A 17,195-nucleotide genomic window follows, 5' to 3' on the forward strand; every position below is an offset into this window, starting at 1 on the left:
TTAGGATGGGAAACACCTTTTCCCCAGCCGTGAGACTACTGAACCCACTGCCACCACCTAAATCTCATCACGGATGAAGCACCAGTAACATTATACCTTTTACTTCTTAACTTACGTCGTGACCTTATGCTAAGTGTCAATCTTCTGGAATATATTTTACTATTTGTTAATTTATTAGAGGAAATATTACTTTATGTGTTGTTTGTGAGTTATATGTACTATGTTGTGCACCTTGATCTGGCGGAACATTGTTTCGATTGGTTGTATGCACATGTACATTTGAATGACAATAAATAGACAATAGACAATAGGTGCAGGAGTAGGCCATCTGGTCCTTCGAGCCAGCACCTCCATTCACTGTGATCATGGCTGATCATCCACAATCAGTATCCAGTTATCCCCATAACCTTTGATTCCGCTATCTTTAAGAGCTCTATCTGTCTCTTTCTTGAAAGCATCCAGAGACTTGGCCTCCACAGCCTTCTGGGGCAGAGCATTCCATATATCCACCACTCTCTGGGTGAAAAAGTTTTTCCTCAACTCCGTTCTAAATGGTCTACCCCTTATTCTTAAACTGTGGCCTCCGGTTCTGGACTCACCCATCAGCGGGAACATGCTTCCTGCCTCCAGTGTGTCCAATCCCTTAATAATCTTATATGTTTCAATAAGACCCCCTCTCAGCCTTCTGAATTCCAGAGTATACAAGTCCAGTCGCTCCAATCTTTCGACATATGACTGTCCCGCCATCCCGGGAATTAACCTTGTGAACCTATGCTGCACTCCCTCAATAGCAAGAATGTCCTTCCTCAAATTTGGAGACCAAAACTGCACACAGTACTCCAGGTGTGGTCTCACCAGGGCCCTGTACAGTTGCAGAAGGACCTCTTTGCTCTTATACTCAATTCCCCTTGTTATGAAGGCCAGCATGCCATTAGCTTTCTTCACAGCCTGCTGTACTTGCATGCTTGCTTTCAGTGACTGATGTACAAGAACACCTAGATCTCGTTGTACTTCCCCTTTTCCTAACTTGACTCCATTTAGATAATAATCTGCCTTCCTGTTCTTACCACCAAAGTGGATAACCTCACATTTATCCACATTAAACTGCATCCGCCATGCACCTGCCCACTCACCCAGCCTGTCCAAGTCACCCTGCATTCTCATAACATCCTCCTCACATTTCACACTGCCACCCAGCTTTGTGTCATCCGCAAATTTGCTAATGTTACTTTTAATTCCCTCATCTAAATCATTAATATATATTGTAAACAGCTGCAGTCCCAGCACTGAACCCTGCGGTACCCCACTGGTCACTGCCTGCCATTCCGAAAGGGACCCGTTAATCACTACTCTTTGTTTTCTGTCAGCCAGCCAATTTTCAATCCATTTCAGTACTCTGCCCCCAATACCATGTGCCCTAATTTTGCCCACTAATCTCCTATGTGGGACTTTATCAAAGGCTTTCTGAAAGTCCAGGTACACTACATCCACTGGCTCTCCCTTGTCCATTTTCATAGTTACATCCTCAAAAAATTCCAGAAGATTATTTAGTCAAGCACGATTTCCCGTTCGTAAATCCATGCTGACTTACAGGCAGCCATGAAACAACGAAACCCAATAGAACCCATTAAAACAAAAGAAGACCGTCAAAGATTCGATGTGCAAGGGGGGCGGGGGGGGGAAACAAATCATCGTGCAAACAATAAAATTAAGCAAATGGCATCGGAACTGAAGTTCATGAAAGTGAGGACGGCGGAACTGAATTCCGAACTCTGATGCCCCAAGTTGTAATAGCGTAGTGCTGATTGCTACGTTAACGTGGCGCCCCAAACCTTGTTTTACTTGTAAAAGAATCTATAGTTCTGGCAATGACTGAGGCAGTTTTCTAATGAAAAGGCATTGTTCTGCAGGTGATAGGTTGATCTCTACCCCCTTCGGAGGACCGCTTCGTCCGCCAAAACAGACAGGATCTCCCAGTAGCCACCCACTTCAACTCTGCTTCCCACTCCCATTCTGATATGTCCATACATGGCCTCCTCTACTGCCATGATGAGGCTAAACTCAGGTTGGAGGAGCAACATCTCAAATACCGTCTAGGTAGTCTCCAGCCCCTTGGTATGAACATAGAATTCTCCAACTTCCGGTAATTCCCTCCCCCTCCCTTCCCCTATCCCTACGTCAGTCTGCCCCCTCCCCCAGCTTCCTATCACCTCCCTCATGGTTCCGCCTCCTTCTACTACCCATTGTGTTTACCCCTATTATTTCTTCACCTTTCCTGCCTATCACCTCCCTGCCTCCCGTCCTCTATCTTTCCCCTTACTGGTTTTTCACCTGGAACCTACCAGCCTTCTCCTTCCCACCCTCCCCCCACCTTCTTTATAGGGCCTCTGTCCCTTCCCTCTTCAGTCCTGACGAAGGATTCCGGCCCGAAACGTCGACTGATCTTTTCCACGGATGCTGCCCGACCTGCTGGGTTCCTCCAGCGGGTTGTGAGTGAAGCCATCCCACAATCTCCTTGACCACCTACCATTATCAAGTATGAATCACCAGTAGCTTTATTCTGTTTCACTTTGTAACTTGTGTCATAAATTGACCTTATCTCAATGTCAATCTTCTGGAACATATTTTATTATTTGTGGTAATATTACTTTATGTGTTGTGTGTGGGCTGTATATACTGTGTTGTACATCTTGGTTCAGAGGAACAGTAATTTGTTTTGAATTGAATTGACTTTATTTCTTACATCCTTCACATACGTGAAGAGTAAAAATCTTTACATTTCATCTCTATCTAAATGTGCAATGTGCACATTATAGTAATTTATAATAAATAGTATGTACAGTAAGATATACAACAGGACAGTCAATATAGCTTAGAAATACAATTGTGTCAGCATGAATTAATCAGTCTGATGGCCTGGTGGAAGAAGCTGTCCCAGAGCCTGATGGCCCTGGATTTTATGCTGCGGTATTATTTCCCAGGTGGTAGCAGCTGGAACAGTTTGTGGTTGGGGTGACTCAGGTCCATGGTGACCCTTCAGGCCCTTTTCACACACCTGTCACTGTAAATGTCCTGAATAGTGGGACAGTACACAGAATAGTTTGGCAGGTTGAATGACAATAAACGTGAACGAACTCAAACTGCACTCAGAGGGTGGGGAGAGTGTGGAACGACCTGGTGGTGGGAGTGGTAGATGCGGGTTTGATTTCAGCATTTAAGAGAAAGTCGGATAAATACATGGAAGGGAGGGGTATGGAGGGTTAAGGTCCGGGTGTACATCGATGGGACTAGTCAGAATAATAGTTGGCATGGACTAGATGGGCTGAAGGGCCTGTTTCTGTGCTTTAGTGTTCTACGTCTATATGACCTTTTAACCTACTCTAAGATCAATTCAATCCTTCCCTCCTACTTAGCAACTCCCCATTTTACTAGCATCTTTGTGCCTATCTAAGAGTTTCTGAAGTAGGGGTTCCCAACCTGGGGTCCATACCCTTTGCTTAATGGTCCATGGTATAAAAAAGATTGGGAACCCCTGCCCTGAAGTATCTGCCTGGGAAAAAAAACATTCTAAAACACAATATAATCTGTGCTGACAAAACGCGTTTCAACATTGTAAACATTCATTTGAGAGCAGTGATACTGGACAATACAAAACCACACAAAAAGATACCAATCGACCAATAGTGTTTTATTGTTTTAAGATTTGACTTAAAATTGAAGAGGGAGGGAACTTTAGAGTTGTATCAGCAGCACTGACATGAGATTTGTGTAATAGAACTGGAATTTAAACGTTACAATAAAAAAGTGCTGGAAAAGGTCAGCAGGTCAGATGCCAGGGTAATGTTTCAGGGCATGGGCAGCACAGTGGAGCAGATGATAGAGCCACTAAATCAGTGGGTTCAATCCTGCCCTCCCATGCCCGTTCACCAGGCATTCCCATGTTCTTCCTGGCATCCAGTTGGCTTCCTCCAGGAGCTCCGGTTTCCTCTCGCATCCCACAGAAGTGCAGGCTGGTCGATTAACTGGCAGCTGTAAGGTGCTCCGATTGTGGCTCTAATGATTGAGGTTTTTTTTTGAGAGGGTGCATGGAAATTGCTAGAAACGCAGATAGAAGAGATGAAAGGGAATGGTAGTGTAATAATGGAATTGCACTGTGAGTGTGTACAGGGTAACCACAAAAGGTCTACAGCAGTTGCAATCTCACTGGCATTCCACTTGGCCTTGGATCACCCAGTCAATAGTATTAACCATGTCAGGCTGCTGTTTATTGACTATGGCCCGCATTCAACACAATCAAACCCTCGGTACTAATCAACAAGCTCCAAAACTTGGCCTCTGTACCTCACTCTGAAACTGGATCCTTGACGTCCTCACTGGGAGACCACAGTCAATGCAAATCGATAATAATATCTCTTCCTCTCTGACAATCATCACTAGTGCACCTCAAGGATGCGTGCTTAGCCCACTGTTCTACTCTCTCTGCACCCATGACATTGTGGCTAGGCACACCTCAAAGGTCATCTATAAATTTGCTGATGACACCAAATTTCAGATGGTGATGAGGAGGCGTGCAGGAGGGAAACTGATCAGCTGGTTGAGTGCTGTTGCACCAGAAACCTTGTATTCAACATCAGTAAGACTAGGAACACACACCAGTCCTCATCAGGGGATCAGCAGTAGAAAGAGAAAACAGTTTCAAGTTCCCTGGGTGTCAACATCCATGAAGATCTATCCTGATGCGATTGTAAAAAAGGTACGACAGTGGCTATCTTACATTAGGAACTTGAGGAGAATTGGTATGTCACCAAAGACTCGCAAGTTTCTACAGACGTACTTCTGAGAGCGTTCTAACTGATTGTATTGCCAGCTGGTATGGAAGGGCCACCGCACTGTCATGGTCCGGTCCGTGAAGTCCGCATTCCGGTTCACGGTCCAGTCCATTGACCCTTGCTCCAGGTTTTCCTGTCTACCCTGTTTCTGTTCCTGTTGAGCACTAATTGAGGCAGCTGATTCTCGTTGGGGCTGGCTGCATAAATACCTCCAGAGACCAGGGTGTGGTTGCTGGATTGTTCTTGTCCTTACTCCTTGGATCCCTTCCCCTGTCTTCTGTTTCCTCGCCTGAAGCCTTGCCTTGTCTTGCCAGTAACTCTCGCCTCGCCTGAAGTTTTTATCTCGCCTTGCATTGCCTGAAGCCTTCCCATGTCTTGCTGGTAACTCCCGCCTCGTCTTGCCCGAAGTCTTGTCTTGGAACCACCCTGTATCTATGTCCCTTCCTGTCCCTTGCCTCCATCGGGTAAATCAGGCCAGATTGCACTTACCCTGCAGTCGGTTCTGTCCCTTTTTATCCCTTGCCTCCGTTGGGTAAGCCAGGCCAGATTGCCATTACCCTGCGATGGGTCCTGTCCCTTCCCTCCGTTGGGCAAGCCAGGCCAGATTGCCGTTACCCTGCCATTGGTTCTGTCCCTTGCCTCCGTCGGGTAAATCAGGCCAGATTGCCATTACCCTGTGGTCAGTTCTGTCCCTTTTTGTCCCTTGCTTCCGTCGGGTAAGACAGGCCAGATTGCCGTTACCCTGCAGTTGGTTCTGTCCCTTCCTGTCCCTTGCCTCCATCGGGTAAGTCAGGCCAGATTGCCATTACCCTGCGGTGGGTTCTGTCCCTTCCTGTCCCTTATCTCCGTCGGGTGGAGTACCGTGCCCTGCCAAGGAGGAGCATCAAGACCCCAAGCCTCTAGCCAAACCTTGCCTCAAGTCTCTAGCCCAGCCTCGCTCCAAGTCTCCGGTCTCAAGCCTCGCCTCCAGTCTCTGGTCTCAAGCCTCGTCCTGCCTGCCAGCCAAGTCACGTCCTTGCCTAGTTCTGGGGTCCGAACCAGAGGCAAGTCCCAGGTGCCGGGTCCTTGTCCAGTCTCTGGCTCGGAGTCCAAGCCCGGGCTCCTAGCTCCCTTGTCCAGTCCTGTCCCGAGTTCCCGGTTTTTGTGTCCATGTCCTTGCACTCACTCTTTATCCTAGTCCTGTCCCTAGTACTTCAGTGTCTGTGTCATGCACTTGGGTCCGTTTCCAGCCACCCCCTTATGACACGCACAGGTTTGGAAAAAGTTGCTGGAAGTTGCAAACTTGGCCAGCTCCATCATGAACACTAACCTCCCCAACATCCAGAACATTCTCGAAAGGTGATGCCACAGAAAGATGACATCGATCATTAAGGTCTGAGGGTACATGATTAAATAGGCCGTAGTCAGCATGGTTTCCTCAAGGGAAAATCTTACCTGACAAATCTGTTGGAATTCTTTGAAGAAATAACAAGCAGGATAGACAAAAGAGAATCAGTTTCTGTTGTGTACTTGGATTTTCTTTTTTTTTAATTAATTTTTTAATGTGTTTCTACAATAGAACTACAGAAAAAAACCCATCAACAAAATGGAGATTTATACAGTGCAAGACAAACAAGTCCAATATATAATTCATAACAATAAAAAAAAAGAACCCAAAGTAAGATCATGTAAGATTAATATCCACCCCAACCTCCCACTGGAAAAAAAACCCAGGCCAACCATTTCTGTGTATAAAAAGAAAAAAAAATTAATCAGAGCATTCAACCCCACAGAGCTGTAAACATATATAAGAATAAAGAAAGTATAATGCTGACTACCAAAACTATAATGTAATTCACAACAAAAAACTGTAAAACTTAGAGAAAAAAAACTGAAAGTAAGGGATTGTAGCATACAAAAAAAAGGATAAACTTACCCTAATGACGAGTTATGAAAATATTCAAGAAAATGTCCCCACACCTTATGAAACTTTATGTCTGAATTAAGAAATGAATAATGAATCTTTTCAAGGTCTATGTTGTGTACTTAGATTTTCAGAAGGCCTTTGACAAGGAGCCACACATGAGGCTGCTTAACAAGCTATGAGCCCATGGTATTAATGGAAAGATTCTAGCGTGGATAAAGCAGTGGCTGATTGGCAGACAGAAAAGAGTGGGAATAAAGGGAGCCTTTTCTGGCCGGCTGCCGGTGACTAGTGGTGTTCCACAGGGATCTGTTTTGGGACCGATCCTTCTAGTGTTATATGTCAATGATTTGGATGATGGAATTGATGGCTTTGTTGAAGATAGGTGGAAGGGCAGGGAGTTTTGAGAAAGTAGAGAGGCTACAGAGGGATTTAGACAGATTAGGAGAATGGGCAAAGAAGTGGCAGATGGAATAGTGTCAGGAGTGTATGGTCATGCACTTTGGTAGAAGAAATGAAAGGGTAGATTATTGTCTAAATGGAGAGAAAATACACAAAAAACAAGGTGCAAATGGACTTGGGAGTCCTTGGGCAAGATTCCCTAAAGGTTAGTTTGCAGGTTGAGTCTGTGGTGAGGAAGACAAATGCGATGGTAGCAATCATTTCAAGAGGACCAGAATATAAAAGTAACAACATTTCAAAGGTACATTTAATGTCAGAGAAATGTATACAATATTCATTCTGAAATGCTTTTTCTTCACAACCATCCATGAAAACAGAGGAGTGCCCCAAAGAATGATTGACAGTTAAATGTTAGAACGCCAAAGTCCCCCCCAGCTCCCCTCCCTCCCACACGTAAGCGGCAGCAAGCAACAATTCCCCCTCCCCCCACCGGCACCCGTCACCGAGCACACAAACGTCAGCAAGGCAGCAGCAAAGACACAGACTTGCAGTACTCCAAAGACTACATTGTTCACCTGGTATTTGACATACCACAGGCTCTCTCTCTCCCCAATAAGGGAGAAAGAGATGTCTCCATTACACAGCAAGAGGGGAGACATAACAAACAATTCGCTGGTCTCTGGGCACACAGCCAGAGATCTTCCGTCTCCCACGACACACCGATCTCCTGCAGAGGTACCGACCTCCGATCCCCTGTCTCCAGAGCCACAAGATCCCGGCCCTCTGAAGGTGAGCGGAGCTCTTAGGCTGAGCCCTTGGCGTGCTGAACAACGGCCAGTTGTGAAACCCTGAGAGCGGATCCTGTTCCTGCAAAGCACTATAAAGCTGAGTATTTATAAAGCACTAGTGAGGCCTCACAGAGTATTGTGAGCAGTTTAGCACCTGTCATCTTAGAAAGGATGTGCTGAAACTGAGAGAGGGTTCGAAGGAGGTTAACAAAAATTATTCCAGGATTGAATAGCTTTTGATGGCTCTGGGCCTGTATTCACTAGAATTCAGAAGAATGAGGGGCAACCTCATTGAAACCTATCGAATTTGAAAGGCCTCGACAGAGTAAATATGGAGAGAATGTTTTCTATGGTGAGAGAGTCTAAGACTAGAGGACACAGCCTCAGAATAGAGGGGTGCCTTTTAGAATGGAAATGAGGATGAGTTTCTTTAGTTAGAGAGTGGCAAATCTGTGGAATTCTTGGCCACAGGCAGCTGCGGAGGCCAAGTCTTTATGTATATTTAGGGCAGAGGTTGATAGATTCTTGACTGGAGATTGGGGCTGAGAGGAAAATCGGATCAGCCATGATGAAATGGCAGAGCCGACTCAATGGGCCAAGTGGTCTAATTCTGCTCCTATATCTTAAGGACCTCGTCACACAGTACATACCCTCGGCTCATTGCCACCAGCAAAGAGGAGATACAGGAGCTTGAAGCCAGTTCAGGAATAGCTTCTTCCCCTCTGCCTTCAGGTTTCTGAATAGACAATGAACTCTACCTCTCTGTTTCCTATTGTAATTTACTTTAAAATTATTATGTATTGCGTTGTAATGCTGCCGCAAAGCAAAAACAAAAATCGGGGCAATTTATTATCACCGGATAATCTACCAATCGGTAGTTCTTTGGACTGTGGGAGGAAACCGGAGCACCCGGAGAAAACCCACGCGATCACCGGGAGAACGCATAAACTCCTTCCAGGCGGCGGGAATTGTACTCGGGTCGCCGTACTGTAAAGCGTTGAGCTAACCACGACGCCCAGTGATATTCCGATTCTGAGTATCTGTAGGAAGGGGAACAGTATAAACGTGGAATCATCAACGTTAATCACCTGTGCTGCTCGACCTGCCAAACCGTTTACAGCATATTCTTTGTCGTAGTTTAATCTTTACATTTGGTGCTGCGAACTTCTGTGAATTACCTTTCCGTACAACTGAAATTTCATACATGAAGAAAACTAAACAATAGATAATAAAATAGTCGTTATTTTTCGTAAAACACGGCGCGATTAAGGAATATTAACGTGGATTAGGATTTTGATCGGACGGTATTGAAGAACAAAAGCAGGCTTTTGATTCTATGCAAAAAAAAATCCCTGCGGGGACTTCTCAGCGAGTCTGGCAGTTTCGAGTCGAGTTCCTTCATCTGGACTGAAAGGGGTGGGTGGACAGATAGCCAGTATAAAATGCAGAGGGGAAGGGGTGAAACGAGAGGAGATGCGCATCCAGCTGCGGAGGGGAGATAGGCAGGAGGAGACCAGAGGAGTGGAAGCAGCGAAAAGCGTCTGGGAGGTGATCTTGCTCGTCACTCCGGATTCCAGCCTGTTGAAGGGTTTCGTTCCGAGACCGCTTATTCAGTTCCACAGATGCTGCCTGACCTGCTGAGTTCCTCCAGTATTTTGTGAGTGTGACTATGGATTCCCAGCATCTGCAAATTCTCTTGTGTTTACGATCTGCATTCCCATGTGCTTCCGGTTTGATACCATGACTGTTTCTTAAATCTTTGATTAAAAGCCTTTTTTTTACCAATCCCGGCGAGAGTGGGCAGCTTTTTAGTTTCAGATGTCCAATGGACCGCTTTACCCTCATCAGTATAATATGCACACAACCAATAGGAACAAAGAAACCCTCGGATTCCTCAACTCAGGAATCGCAGCTCTTTTGTACACCGGTAACCGAGAGACCAAAATATTATCTCCGTACTTTAAAATGTGCGCGTTTCTTTCTGCACTTTGACACATAATACGCTTGTCACAAAGATTTCCCTGATAATGATTTCCCGCCCCTTTCCTCAAACAGATACAAACCGTAAAATTACAGTGAGGGCAAAGGGGACCGGACAGGAAAATGGGGACACTTGGAGCAGATAATACTTGCGATTCTGGGTCAAAGGGGGTGCAAAAGGACTTAAAAGCGATTATTCGGTACAGAAACTGCACGGTGACAGTCAGGAAGGTTCTACAACAGTCAAAACTGCACAACCCATCTCCGGCACAAGCCTATCCACCATCAAGGACATCTATACAGAAAGGTGCTGGAAAAGAGCCAGCAACATCACGAAGAATCCCGCTCATGGACTGCTTGCCCTACTCCCATCAGGGAGGGGACAGTGTAGCATTCTCACCAGGACCACCAGACTCAAAAGCAGTTACTTCCCTAAGCAGTAAGGCTGATCAACACCTCTATCCACTAACCCACCCCGCCACCACCACCGCTACTCATACCATTTCCTGACGGAGGCACCTTACGTACAGACATTCCTGTGCCCTAACTGACATGCAATCAAACTATGTATATAAGATATTATATGTATTGTGTCTTTTTTTTTACTATTATTGTGCTCCTTATCTTATTGTGTTTTTTTTTTGTGCTGCATTGGGTCCGGAGTTACAACTAGTTCGTCCTCCTTTACACTTGTGTGCTGGAAATGACATTGAACAATCTTGAATTCCCGCAGTTAGTGATGGTAGTTTGAAGTCAGTTAGAGAGGAAGAAGGGGAATCAATGGTATCTTAGCAACGAGCGAGAGCGAGAGAGAGAATCAGGGAGAGGGAGAATCAGACAGACAGAAACAAGGGCGGGGGGGGGGGGGGAAGAGATTACCGTCAGCCACTTGGAGAGAAAGCGATCATCAGCCACTCAGCTGAACGGGACCAGCGGCAACAGGAATCACAGGTACAAGGCGCTTATTTCAAACTCGCAGCACACTCTCCGGCTGCGCAGTCGAACCCTCCGGCAAACACCACCTTCACTCGCAAGCGGCAGTTCAACAGGACCAAAGGCAACTCCTTCGTAAAATGACTGAGGTGTTTTTGTTTTACAAAGACGCGCCGCTCATGACATTTGACTGCCAGAGTGAAGTGCATTGGAATGCCGCAGAGGCAGCAACAGTTGTGGCATTTTAAAAATATCAGGAGGGCATCCTGTATGAGGATTTTTACATCATTCTGAAAGGCGATTAGATGGAAGTTAAAGCGTTTTTGGCGTGTTTCTGCTGGGTCGGAAAACGCGGAATTTGAATGTAGGTAGACATGCAGAGACAGATTTTGTATGTAGGACTCTGCCCCCAACCCAGTGCTGACGTCCCAGGAGCCGTCCCGAATTCCCCTTCTACTTAAAACCCCCAGAGTGAGGAACTTCCAAAGTATTTTGCATCGTTCGCAAGAGTTGGTGACGTTGCCATCACGTGTGTCAGCGTTCTAGCGTCCGATGGGGTTGATTTGGTTGTATGTGTGAATCGTATCGTTTTCGTTTCGTCCTTCGCCCTCTGAGTAAGAGACAGAGGGAGTGTGTGTACGTCTTTAAAAAATACGAGTAAAATTAACATTATTACTGATTTTATGCGACGAGGCAGGGGGAAAACACGGGGAAGGAGAAAATACAGCGGCGATCGGATGAAAAGAGGGTCTCTCTCCAATTGAAGAGGGGGGGGGCAGTTGAAAATAAATATAAGACAGAAACCCCAGGAAAGAGGAGGAGGCGGCAGTGGCTGGATCGCCGAGCGGTGAGTTGCGGTGGGGAAGCGGCCGCTGATTTGCTACTTTCAATTGCTACATTGTGTTCCTAGGCGCCCGATTGTTGCCACGTTCTAGAACGCCCTACAATGTTGCCAGTTCGCCTTCCTTGCCTCTCTCCTCCTGTTGTCTCCCCTCGTCCTGGCTTGAATCTGGTTGTTTTATTTTTTAAAAAGAGGCAGTAAGACCCAGGGAGAAAAGTAACCCAAATAAAATGGCGGCACGTCCGCAACCAGGGGAGACACACACGGTAACGAACCAAAGGGGTGAAATGTAATGTTCCGTTCCATTACCGTCTCCCATTGCTTCAACAACTTGAGAGAGAGAGAGAGAGAGAGTGTGTGTGTTGCAGCAGCACACTAGGCCTGCCCTACTGCAATCTCTTTATTTCCTTTTCACTCACCCCTCCCCTTGGACCTTTTGGGAGAGGAGAAAAAAAGCAGATTAAATTGCATTTATTAAGAATGTCCCCATGACTGCCGGAGTAGGATTTGACACTCTTCTCTCCCACCCGGTTCCCTTTTTATTTACAAACTGTGATGATATATATGAATGGAGTTGAGAAGGGAAATAAAAAAATTGCGGCGATGTTGACTGGGGCTGCAACTGGCCAGAGCTGAGATGACTGTTCATTCAGCCTATTTGAGGGGACAGTCTGCGGTTTGCCAGAATGCTCCATTCCGCACACGCACATTTTTCTCTCTCTCTCTTGCTCCACGCACAGTTGTGTTGATCAGAAATCGTAATGGCACAGTTGTTTTTAGCATTAATTTTAGGCTGGTAATGTATAAATCGTGGCACCTTAAAATAAATTCTACCTTTAAAAATCATATTAGACTTTAAAAAAAACAATGACTTTTACTTTCCAAAATGGACATAATTTGTTTTGAATGACCTAATTTTTAATAAGCCGGTTCACGGATTTCTCGAATTAGACAACATCCAATTTGATAACTTTTTTTTTAAAGGGACAGGGTCCGTTTCTTTGTTTTCTTTCTTTTTTTGCGTTGGCCTACTGTAAATCAAGACTGAAAAGGATTTCCTTAACTGCACATGCGTCTTAAAACACCAGTGACTCATAAGGCTGTTGGGCAGACCCTAGTCACCCAGCTTTAGGAGTGTCGCGGAGAAACGGATGTTTGCAGCAACTTTAAAAGCTTTCATTATAAGTAGCGCAAGTTGAAACTTATTGACAGACGGGCAAAGATGCTGAAATAGTTACATCTTCATCCTGTTTTTTAAAAAAAATTAAACAGGATCTATAAATACATTTATTTGTTGATATACAGAGCCCTCCCTCTTCCCACTAAGTCAAATTGCTACACTCCATTAAATCAAAATAAATGATCTTTCAGAGATTCAAGATTGTTTAATGCCATTTCCAGTATACAGGTGTACAGGAGAATGCAGCAATTTGACTGGGCTCAGGCAGATGGCAAATGTATCTTTTCAGAACATGGAGTTCCATGCCAGCGCAAATCTTATGTGCGTGTTGTAAGTTGTCCATGAAGCCCCCAATCCTATTCACCGGTCGTACAAAGAAAAGGAGGGAGATGGTGGGCCCGTTGTACCCTGCAGTTAACATTGGTTGGTTGTTAGATGGGGCAGTCCGGAGGTTGAGTACTTCACTCTAGTCAGGACCCTGGCCTCTCCCCACCCTCCTGTGGATAGTCTTCTGCCAGCAGCCGAGTAACAAAGTCATTCCATCTGTGGGAGGCAGGGCAGAAGGTTGATCTCATGGCTGACACCAGCCCTGTTTCCCATGGAAAATTTTAATGTGATGAGGGTTTAGCCCAGATCCCGTACATGACTGCCTTTGGGTTTGACCTACAGTGCAGTTATTTCTGTTTAGGAGGGGTATGGTTTAGATCGGATTTAAAAAAAATAGACGATAAAGCAAATGGATGGTTTCATGTGGCAACAAACAGAATCCAGGAGGAACTCAAGCAGGTCAGGCAGCATCTTTGGAGAAAATGGACAGTCAAATTTTGGGACCGGACCTTTCACCTAAACTGGCATATTCACCTCGGAGAATATAATGCTTTCTCTCCTGTGTGTGCGTGTGTGTGTATTTTAATCCACTGTTACATCCCTCACCCCCTCTCCCCCTCGCTCAGCCTCCGCCCCCTCTCTGCCTCTCCCCCTCTCTCTTTGCCCTCTCCCTCCCTCTCCCTCTCTGCGCCACTCCCCCCCCCTTCTGACCCTCCCACTCCAGAAACCCTTCCATCTCCAATTCTGGAACCCTGCCCCTCTCCCACTCTGGAACCCCGCCCTCCCACTCCAGGATACCACCCCTCTCCCAAACCCCACAATCCCAAACCCCACAATCCCAACCTCCCCAATTCCCCACTCCTGACCCACCCCCCACTCACAACCCGTCCCACTCCGGAACACCACCCCTCTCTCATTCTGGAACACCCCCCTCTCACTGTAACCCCCCCCACTCCAGAACACCACCCCTCTCCCAAAACCCCGCAATCCCAACCCCCCCACCCTCCCACTGCAGAACACCACCCCTCTCCCAGCCCCACAATCCCAAAACTCTTCACTCCCAAACCCCCCTCACCAGAACCCCACCCACTCTGGAACCCCACCCCAATACCAACAACCCCCCACTCCCAACTCCTCCGCCTCTCCCTTCCCCCCTTCACCCTCTCCTCCCTCACCCTCTTGTCCTCAGCCCCCCTCTCTCCCTCTGCCCCCCTCTCTCCCTCTGCCCCCTCTCTCTCCACCCTGCCTCTCCCCTGTCTTCCCCCTTCCCCTGACCCCCCTCTCTCTGCCCCCTCTCTCCCAGCCTCCCCCTCTCTCACTCAGCCCCTCCCTCTCTGCTTTCTCCCTCTTTCTCTCAGTTTTCCCCCCTCATTCACATCTTGTTTTTCTTCCTCTCACCCACATCTTCTTCCCTTCCTTAACCTCATCAATTCAATATTCATCTTCCTCTTGTCACTTTCCTCAGTCAGACTCCAACCACTGCTTGTCTCTGCCCAGCCCAAGTTCCTTTGACAGCTCACCATGTTTCGACCTCTCTCCATCCCCTGTTACATCTGCTTCATTCATCTCAAAATATTTTTGAAAAATCACCTTTTGGGAGGCTGGTGTATTTAAAATTCACTTTGTGTCCCGGTGACTTTGAAATTGGGAGAAACTCATATAAAGCAAGAGATTCTGCAGATGCTGAAAGTCTAGAGCAGCAGACAAAATGCGAGAGGAACTCAGCAGGTCCGGTAGCATCTGTGAAAAAGAATAAGTAGGCAATGTTTTGGATCGAAGCCCTCCATCAGGACAATGATGAGTCCTGACAGAGTTGATTCCCAAATTGCTCTTCAGTTATTTGGGCCTGCAGTGCTTTCTTTTGGGATAAAGACACAAGACTTGCCTTGTGACAATCTTCAGTCTGCCCGTTCATAGGATCCATGCCTTTGAATAGTGTCTTTAAGGTAAAGTAAGGGATGGGAGACATGATAGATGCTGTTCTTATTTTAATCCAACGCAAGATGGCCAGACCTCTGAGCTTATCATATTAGAACATAGGATGTAACAGCACAGTACAGGCCCTCTGGCCCACAATATTGTGCCAACCATTTAATCTTCTCAGGGATCAATCTAAGCCTCCCCTCGTACCTGACTATTTTAATTGTCCCTCGTGTACCTGCCTCTACTAGCACCCCTGTAGTTCATTCCATGCATGCACCACTCGCGGTGTGAAGAACTCACCTCTGACATCCCCCAACATTAAAGTTATGCCCCTCATATTAGCCCCATTTCTGCCCTGGGAGAAAGTCTCTGGCTGTCTATTCGATCTGTGCCTCTTATCATATTGTTCAGTTGGATTGTAGTTACCTTGTATTTTACCTGAATCATACCTACTGTGGTTCCATAACTCTTAAGAGCCTTGTGTATTCATAAAATGCTGAAGGAACTCCTCAGGCCAGGCAGCATCTATGGAAAAGAGTAAACAGTGGATGTTTCAGTCCTGAAGAAGGGTCTCGGCACGAAACATTGACTGTTCACTCTTTTCCATAGATGCTGCATGACCTGCTGAGTTCCTCCAGCATCTTGTATGTGGTACTTTGGATTTCCAGCATCTTGTTTGTGTATTCATATCTTCGCTTGTTGTACTCTGAAACTCTGAAAAAGCGGTTGTGGCTAGGGAGGAGGAGAAGGAAAGTTAATAACTAGAAAATGTTAACCATGTTCATTCGTTATGTGCCGTGTCGTATGACGTGGGCGTTCATGGTCTTTCCATGACCATTATATTTCTTGGTAAATATTTCTACAGAAGTAGTTTGCCATTGCCTTCATTTGGGCAGTGTCTTTACAAGACGGGTGACCCCAGCATTATCAATACTCTTCAGAGATTGTCTGCCTGGTGTCAGTGGTCACGTAATGGGGACTTGTGATATGCACCAACTGCTCATGTGACCATCCACCACCTGCTCCCATGACTTCACATGACCCTGATCTGGGGGCTGAGCAGGTTCTACGCCTTGCCCAAAGGTGGCTGCAGGCTAACAGAGGAAAGGAGCGCCTTACACCACCTGTGGTAGAGACGCATTTCCATCCCACCACCCACAAAAACATGAGATCCTTAAAATATTTAATAATGTCAGGCAGAATCTTTGGAGAGTGAACACAGATGCGGGCATATCCGGCCGACTGTTTCACAAGATTCGTTGGGATGTTACAGAGGAGGTTCACGAGTGATCCTGGGAATGAAAGGGTTAACCTATGGGGTGGGGTGGGGGAGTAGTGTTTGATGGTTCTGGGCCTGTACCCACTGGAGTTTAGAAGAATCAGAGAGGACCTCACTGAGCTGAGTTCACTCAGCTAGTCAGCCAGTATCTGTACAAAGAGAAACAGAATTCATTTCAGATCACTTCTAATACATTAACATGGACTCTTGGCCTCACAATCTATCTCATTACAATCTTGTACCTCATTGCCTACCTGCTCCGTAGCTGTCACACTTTATTCTGCATTCTGTTACTATTTTACCTTCTTGTACCTCAGTGTACTAATTTGATCTGTATAAAGAGAAGCTTATAACTGTATCTCGGTACATGTGACAATAATATTCAAATTCCACTTCCAGTCAAAGGTCCTTCAGTCTGATGTGAACTGCCTGACCTGCTGGGTGCTCTCAGCATTTTCTGCTTTAATTCTAGATTCCCAAAACCTGCCTTTTTCCAAAAAAAAATTATTCAGTCTTGGGTAATCTTGCACACTTTGTTTGGGTTGCAAGGGAAGAGATACGAGGCTGTAGATACTGGAACCTGCAGCAACTGACGTGTGCTGGAGTAACGCAGTGGGACATGCAGTGTCTCTGGGAGCAGGGTGGGGGAAGAATTGTTGGTATTCAGGCTGAAATCCTTTATCCGGAATCGTCAGCCCGAAGTGTCGACCGTTCCTCTCAGCAAACGCTGTCCGACCTGCTGAGTTTGTCGACTGACTTGTTTGTTGCTTGCATGCAAGGACAGGCCTTGAGGGGGTAGGCATTCTGGAT

The 17,195-nt window shown here is 46.2% G+C and overlaps 1 protein-coding gene across 5 annotated transcripts in view; it reads left to right on the forward strand.

The window, feature by feature from the left end:
• The first annotated feature begins 11,355 nt into the window (after positions 1–11,355).
• The window catches only part of LOC134342708 (zinc fingers and homeoboxes protein 3-like), a 126,572-nt gene continuing 120,732 nt past the window's right edge, over positions 11,356–17,195 (forward strand). For 4 of the 5 annotated variants that reach the window (XM_063041151.1, XM_063041154.1, XM_063041150.1 and 1 more), the window contains exon 1: positions 11,356–11,682. The gene's annotated coding sequence lies outside the window, so the exon portion shown is untranslated. The remainder of the gene's footprint in view (positions 11,683–17,195) is intronic. The other variant, XM_063041155.1, reaches the window with a different exon arrangement.

The sequence above is a fragment of the Mobula hypostoma genome, chromosome 2 (genome assembly GCF_963921235.1).
Source record: "Mobula hypostoma chromosome 2, sMobHyp1.1, whole genome shotgun sequence".
Lineage (NCBI taxonomy): Eukaryota > Metazoa > Chordata > Chondrichthyes > Myliobatiformes > Myliobatidae > Mobula > Mobula hypostoma.